The sequence below is a fragment of the Tenrec ecaudatus genome, chromosome 2, assembly GCF_050624435.1.
Source record: "Tenrec ecaudatus isolate mTenEca1 chromosome 2, mTenEca1.hap1, whole genome shotgun sequence".
NCBI classification, from domain to species: domain Eukaryota; kingdom Metazoa; phylum Chordata; class Mammalia; order Afrosoricida; family Tenrecidae; genus Tenrec; species Tenrec ecaudatus.
Window position 1 is genome coordinate 235,175,815 of NC_134531.1, and position 8,230 is coordinate 235,184,044.

The 8,230-nt window shown below is 36.8% G+C and overlaps 1 pseudogene; it reads left to right on the forward strand.

The window, feature by feature from the left end:
- Window positions 1-1,013: 1,013 nt before the first annotated feature.
- LOC142440554 (MICOS complex subunit MIC27 pseudogene) lies at window positions 1,014-1,827 on the forward strand (annotated as a pseudogene).
- The last annotated feature ends 6,403 nt before the right edge of the window (window positions 1,828-8,230 follow it).

Genomic DNA, 8,230 nt, shown 5'->3' on the forward strand with positions numbered 1-8,230 from the left:
TTAATCATAAGCTAGAAGGTCCAAACCCACGAAATACTCCACAGGACAATGATGAAGCTGTCTGCTCCAATAAAGATATCAGGCATCAAAGAACAAAAAATCATATCATTGTATATGAGGGTGAGTTTAGAATGGAGACCCAAAGCCCATCTGTAGGCAACTGGACACCCATTTATAGAAAGGCTGCGGGGAGGAGACGAGCCAGCCAGGGTGCAGGGTAGCAATGATGAAACATACAACTTTTCTCTAGTTCTTAAATATTTTCCTTCCCCCCATTATCATGATCCAATTCTACCTTACAAACCTGGATACACCAGAGAATATACACCGGTGCAGATAGGAACTGGAAACACAGGGAATCCAGGGAGGATGATCCCTTCAGGACCAGTGGTAAGAGTGGAGATACTGGGAGGGTTGAGGGAAGGTGAAGGAGAAAGCGGGAGCCCAGATCACAAGGATCTACATATAACCTCCTCCCGTGGGGATGGACAACAGAAAAGTGGGTGAAAGGAGATGCCGGACAGTGTAAGATATGACAAAATAATAATAATTTATAAATTATCAAATGTTCATGAACGAGGGGGAAGTGGGGAGGGATGGGGATTAATGAGGAGCTGATACCAAGGGCTCAAGTAGAAAGCAAATGTTTTGAGAATGATGATGGCAACAAATGTACAAATGTGCTTGACACAATGGATGGATGTATGGATTGTGATGAGTTGTATGAGCCCCCGATACAATATTTAAAAATAAAAAGATTTACAGTCTCTGAAACCCTCAAAAAGTCACTCTGAGTCAGAATACTCTCAATGGTAGTGGGTTTGGTTAGCTTTAAATTAAAGTAAAAACTCTTACCACCTCCAAGGAAAAGAGCCCTGGCTGCACTGTGGATTTAGCTTGGTCTACTAAGCTTAAGGCTGCTAGTTATGCCCATCAGCAGCTCTTTGTTGGAAATATGAGGTTATTTGCTCCCTCAAAGATTCAAAGCTTTAAATAACCCCAATAGCGTCACTATGGTGGAAAGCAACTGGATGACAATGGTTGTCGATTTGTTTATGAAGGTAACTGCCGGTGTTCTACCTGATATTTTCTTGCTTACTAATTAAATATATATTTCTTCCCACTTGAATGCAAACTCCCTTGGAGCAATAAATTCTTTAAAACCACAATACCTGATATATGAAACTTTGATCAGAGAGGTTCTTAGAAATGACAGCTGCTAAGATAAGAATGCTAACTAGCATGGCTATAGTTTGATACTTGCATCTGCAAGTATATGTGCAGCCAAGGAGGAGGAGCCTGAACATCTGCTGAGGAAAATAGACCATCTCTCCATACACACTGCTCCAAGTCTATAGTCAAAATATGTTGAATGACATCCTGGTCGTTCACTTCTAGGCTTTGCTTCCAGCCAAACTACAATTGCTCATTATATTGGCTGATGTAAAATGGGATCATGGATAGAGTAAAATTTGAAAAGATGCATATGTTTATCTGAAGAAATCACTTAGAGATCTTCTTCCTAAAATTGGTGTTATAATTTAAGGATTGGTAGGCTTGGTTTCAGCAAGAAAAGGTTCTAGATTTAATAAAAATTGCTTATCCATTGGGACTAGCTATTTTTGGAATAACTGTTTGCTACCCGGTTCAGTCATTAATAATTGCAATGGTAACAATGAAAGTGGCATATTCTTCAAGCCAACAAATTTATAAAGCAGTAAAATGGTTGTGGTCATAAAGCAACAAAAGATAATCGCTTCCTAAACTTAAAGCACTAAAGTAGGAAGTTATGCTGAAATAGAAAAGATGACTCTGGTCCTGAAATAGTCAGTGTCCTTGCAACTGGATTCAGCTCTGTAATAAGACCAAATCAGTAACCATGTCAAGGGTTACACAGTTTATCCACAACTTCATGCTCACAGATCATGTGTGGAAGATGTAGATGTGGACAGCACCAGAAATGGAAACGGGCTGCCTATAAAACTAAAAGATGTGTGAGGTTTCAAATAATGATGCAGGATCATGCATTAGGCAACTGTGACACAGAATGTATAAGTTAATTTAAGATTTCCTCCCTTAATCTTGTAATGACCAATCGCATAGGTAGTTAAGACACAGACTAATGCATTATAAACAGCATTAGAAGATTGATGAGGAGATAGTGGTAGAAGTACTAGGATGCATTAGATGAATTTTAAGGATGTTTCTACAAGATCAAATGGAATTATAATATGAATTCTGATGAGACTAAAGTCTGAAATATATGCACATATGAAAAAACAAAAATATCACCTCCAGCTTTGCGAACTTAATATCAGCTAAATTAGAAAGTTGTATGAAAAGGCGTCACCCTTCTTTTTTATATTTCCCAAAGTGTATATTAAATTTTAAAAATACTAAGAAACACAAAACAATACTTGAAACCTTGTTTGGATATTTTAAATAAATAGTGATGGTATAATGGCGAGTTGGTCTCTGATACACAAGGCCTGCAGTTCAAAACCTCCTGTCACCTCACAAGAGAAGACAGATCTTTCTAGTCATAAAAAGTTACAATCTCAGAAATTCACAGGGCAATTCTATCTTGTCCTGTAGGGTCATTATGAGTGTCATTTGCTTCAGAAGATTCTGTTGATTAGAAAGAGATAAAATATTTTGTAAATCAAACTGTCATATTTAAATTAAATAATAAAATATAAACAAAATAAAGACAACTTGGTTAAGAGTTAGTAAAAAAGGGCATATTTTTGTTAAAAGGTGTCATAGAGAAAAAATAATGCATTGAGGCTCTAGAACATAAGTCCCCAAATTTGGGGCCTCTACCACCCTATTTTCAGAAAAAAACTAACAAACCACTCATCCACTCCCTGGCAATAAAAAAGGTTGCACTATGTCCCATAATATCGGATAAAGCATGCGTATTTGCATTTGTAGCCAATCGGGATCATTCCAGCACCCCAGGTGACAGTATCACCCAATATGGGAAACACTGCTGGAACATTAAAAATAATTAAGTTTTAGAAGATCAGAGAGAAATATTAACAGGTGAAAAATCCCAGATATTATACATTTTATTATATGAATTACTGTCAGTAACCATTAGGTGTTTCAATGGTTAAAATAGAAGTTTAATATCAATATCCACTAAGAATTAATGTCTCCAGATATTAGACCCTCACTTGTTGTCACACTGTGGAGGCTTGCATCACTGTGCTGCTGGGAGCTATGCCACCCAAAGTGAACAGGTTCCAGCAGAGCTTCCAGACTACAAAGAAGGACAGATTATAAAGAAGGAATCAACTGCCAGTATCAGAAGATGGAGTCACTGAAAACCTCATGCATAGCATGGACATACTGTCAGATAATCTAGGTCTAATAAATGGAAATAGAACATCGTTCACATGGTGTTGGAGGATAAGACCCTTGGATCAAAAGACCCTGAAATGTGACTAATGAGGAGTTTCTTTCTCAAAGTAGAGTCAACCATTGTGATGTGAATGGAGTAAAAGCTGTGGAGGTGGAATCCTCTGTATCTTCCTTCAATAATGGAGCACAACTCAAAATAAGAAGAAGCAGATTCAAGCGTCCACTAACAATCAGAACTTACAATATATGACGTAAGAGTCTAGGAAAATTGGAGATCCTCAAAAATGAAATAGAAAACAAAATTAAATTCTAGGGGTTGCAGAGTTGAAAAGTTCTTCTATTGACCATTTTGAATCAGAAAATAATATGGTTTTCTATGTTGCAATGACACAATCAAGAGAAATGGCACTGCATTCACTTTCAGAATCAATCCTGAAGTACAATGCTGTTAGTGACAGTATTACATCTATTCACTTTCAAGGAAATTTAATCAATACAATTATTATACAAATTTATGCAGCAAACACAAACGCCACTGATGAAGAAATTGAAGAATTCTACCAATGTCTTCAATTGGATGAAGATCAAACATTGAATCAAGATGCGCTGGTAATTATTGGAATTCAGAATGCAAAGGTTGGAAACAAAGAGGAACAGTAGTTGGAAAATATGGTCTTGAAAATAGAAATGAAGTTGAAAATGGCATGGTAGAATTTTGCAAGACCCATGACATGTCTATAGAAAATGTATTTTCTCAGCAACACAAAAAAGCAACTATACATGTAGACTTCTCCATATGGAACAGAGAAATCAAATTAATTACATCTGTAGGAAGAGACAATGGAGAAACTCAATATCAGCAGTTAAAATGAGACCAATGGCTAACTATAGAACAGACGATCATTGGCTCATATGGAAGCTTAGAATGAGTTGAGGCTGAAGCTAGAAAAATTAAAATTAGAGTCCACAGGAGTCAAAATAAGACTTTGAGTAGACCTCACCTGAATTTCAAGAACATCCTAAGAACAGATTTGAGACAGTAAACACTAATGAGAGAAGACAAAAGGAGCTGTGGAAGACATCAAGAACATCATTCATGAAGAAAGCAAAAAGGTCATTTAAAAGACAGGAAAGAGAGAAAAGACTAAAGTGACTGTTAGAAGAGTCTCTGAGACTTGCTCTTAATTCTAATTTAGTTTAGCCAAATAGAAGAAAAGATGAAGTCAAAGAGTTTAATAAAAAAGTTCAAAGGGCAGCTTGAGAAGAAAAAGTGAGGTAGTTAGTTTGTTATGCCAATTTGGCCAATAAACACATGTGGGGTTAATTGAAGGGCAGCTAATGGCTCGGTAAGCCTTGCCTTCCTAGTTCTCGGGTCTCTTGCTCAATGATGGTCTGACCAGGGTGCAATTGCCTTAGCCAGTTCCCTGCTTCAGCTGGCAAGGCTCACTTACTGCAAGACATTCCTGAGAAGTCACATGGACCTACCCCGATGCAGCCCTGGGTGCTGGGGCAGCCATGTGGAGACACCTGCCAGCACTGAGATGCTTACACATTCATTGAATCGACTTTCGTCCTGCAGTTGGCATCATTGCATGTGTTTTGTGAGATGTTGGACATATGGGTTAATGTTGGACTTGTGTGTTTGGGCAGCACTGGGTTGGGATGTTTTCTTGATGCGAACTTACCCTTTATATAAAACTCTATCTTATACATATGAGTTTCTGTGAATTTGTTTCTCTAAAATACCCATACTAACACAAAAAGTAAACTCTTATGATGAAATGTGCAACAACATAGACTGAGAAAACCAAAAAGGAAGAACTGGTTAAGTATATCTAAAACTGAACTAAATTAAAAATCCAAGTCATAAGTTTCATGATCGAAAGATTCTGTGGGAAAAATATTAAATGTTGCAAGAAGCATCAAAAGAAGATGGAGCAAACATACACAGGCACTGTACCAGAAATAACTAGTTGACATTCCACCACTTCAGGAGGTAGCATGTGAGCAAGAAATAATGGTACTGTAGAAGAGAAATTCAAGCTGTATTAAAATATTAGTCAAAAATAAGACTCTTTTTATTATTAATGAAATACCAGTGAAAATGTTTCAACAAGCTGGTGAAGCACTGGAACCACTGACTTGGCAATGCCAGTACATTTGGACAACAGCTACTTGGCTAACTGAATGAGATCCATATTTGTACCCATTCCATAAAAAGGTGGCCTGAAAGAATGTTCAGCTTATAGAGCAATATCTTTTATATCACAGGCAAGTAAAATTTTTCTGAAGAACATACAACAACAGTTGCAACAATACATTGAAAGGAAGCTGTCAGCTTCAGACTAGATTCAAAAGAGGACATGAAACAAAGGGTATTATTGATAGGTCAGATCTTGACTCAAAGCAGAGGATACCAGAAATATGGAGATTGACCTGTATTTTATTGATGTGATAAGGTGTTCAACTGTGTGGATCATAACAAATTATGGATGTGGCAGTTACATAATCTCCTGTCAACTTGAAAAGGGGTGGAGTCTAGCTTGTCAATCAGGTCACAGCCTGATGACCTCATTTGGAGGCACAATGGCTCATTGGATGCCAGATACACTCTCTCACTGCTCACTATTCCTGCTGACAAGCTAATTGGAGCTACACTCTCTCCACCCACTGACCTGTGATCCTCCTGCATTCAGCATCATTACATGTGTTGCATGAGCCTGAAGAGGAATTTATAGACTGGTATCAGACATATGGGCTAATATTTGACTTATGGACTTGATCTGGACTTGGGTGGGATGTTTTCTTAATAAACAATTGCTCTTTGATATAAAGCTCTCTCTTACACATATGAGCGTCTTTAGATTTGTTTCTCTAGTCAACCCAGACTAACACAATGGATAACCTTGAGAAGAATGGGAATTCCATAACACTTAATTGTGTTCAGGAAGAGCTTGTACATGGATCAAGAGGCAGTTGTGTAAACACAAGAGAACACTACATGGTTTTAAATTAGGAATGGTAGGTATAATGGCTGTATCCTCTTGCCAAAATTATTCAATCTCTATGCTGAGCAAATCATCAGAGAATGTGGATAATATGAAGAAGAATGTGGCATCAGGAATAGAGGAAGATTTTTTAACAACCAATGACATGCAGATGACACAACTTTGCTTACTGAATGTAAAGAGGACTTCCATTACTTACTGATGAAGTTCAGTATGGATTACAACTGAATGTAAAGATGGCTAGACGCCTCACAACTAGACAAGTACGTAACAACATGATAAATGTTGTTAATGGAAAAAGTTTGAATTTACAATGGATTTTCTCTTACATGGATCCACAATCAATTCTCTTGGAAGTGTCAGTCAAGAGATCAAAGGATGTACTGAATTGGTTAAACCTGCTGCAAAAGACCTATCTTTAGAATATTGAAAAACAATGATATTACTTTGAAGACTAAGGAACACTTTGCCTAAGTCATAGTATTTTCAATTGCTTAATGTACATTTGGATATTGAACATTGATTAAAGAAGATCAGAGGAGAATTGATGTATTTCAATTGTGTGCTTGTGAAGAATATTGAATTGTGAAGAATACTGCAAGTACCATAGATTGCCAAAATTATAAACAAGTTTATCTTGTAAGAAGTATGGGGCAAGGATGGGGAGACTTTGTCTTACAAACTTTGTTGTCAGGAAAAACAAGTCCCTAGAGAAGGACATCATGCTGGATAAAGTAGAGCAGCATATTAAAGAAGACCCTCAATGAGATGGATTGAAACAGTGGCTGCAACAATGGGCCCAGACATAGTAACAGTTGTGAGGATGGCCAAGGACCTGGTAATGTTCAGTTTTGTTCTGTCTGAGGTTTCTGGGGATCAGAGGTAACTAGATGTCACCTAAAAAAACTAGATACTAGATAAAATTTTATTTATGCTTAGTTTTACATCATATTGTTGTTCATTTTTTCACTTGTCTTTTTTCTAATTTGGTTTTATGCTGATTTATGTAAAATAAGTAACATTTTCTTCACGTATCTGTTAGGAAGTGCTAATGCTGTTGTTAGGTGTCCTCCAGTTGGTTCGGATTCACACACCTGCCATGCACAAGAAAGCAAATGTGTTTAGGGTCCGGCACTGTCCTGAGTATATTTTCTATTCTTCAGCCTGTTATTTTAGCCACTGTGTCAATACATCTCATGATATTTTTTGCTGATTCTCTAATTTACCAGAATATCATTCTCTATGTGCTGGCCTATCTGATAACATGTCCCAAGTATATTAGATGAAATATTGTCATCCTTATTTGTAAGGAATAGTTCGGATGTACTTCATCTAAGATATTTATATATTCTGGAAGTACATGATATTCAATATTTTTCACTAAGACCATAATTCAAAGGCAAAATTTATTCTTCAATTTTCCTGATTCATTGTTCAGTGTTCATATGTGTATGAGATGATTGAAAATATAATGATTTAGATCAGTCACACATTAGTCCTCAAAGTGACAACCTTGCTCGTTAATACTTTAGAGGTCTTTTGCAGTAGACTTTCTTGATACATTGCATCATTCAAATTATTTCATACTGCTCCATACAGTATTTCAGACTATAATGCAAATAAAGTGAACCCTTGGAACCTTCAGTATTTTCTTTAATCCTTTATGGTGTTGGTGAAGAATGGCAAATATACTACCATGGACTGCCTAAAGAGTAAACCAACTTTATTGGATATTGCCCATAACAACTATTCACTGCTTCTACTATTTAGGAACCAATCACTCTGAAGAAATTGGAAATTTTACCAACTTCTTCAGACTGAGATCAAGTAAACTTGCAACCAATATGCATTGATAA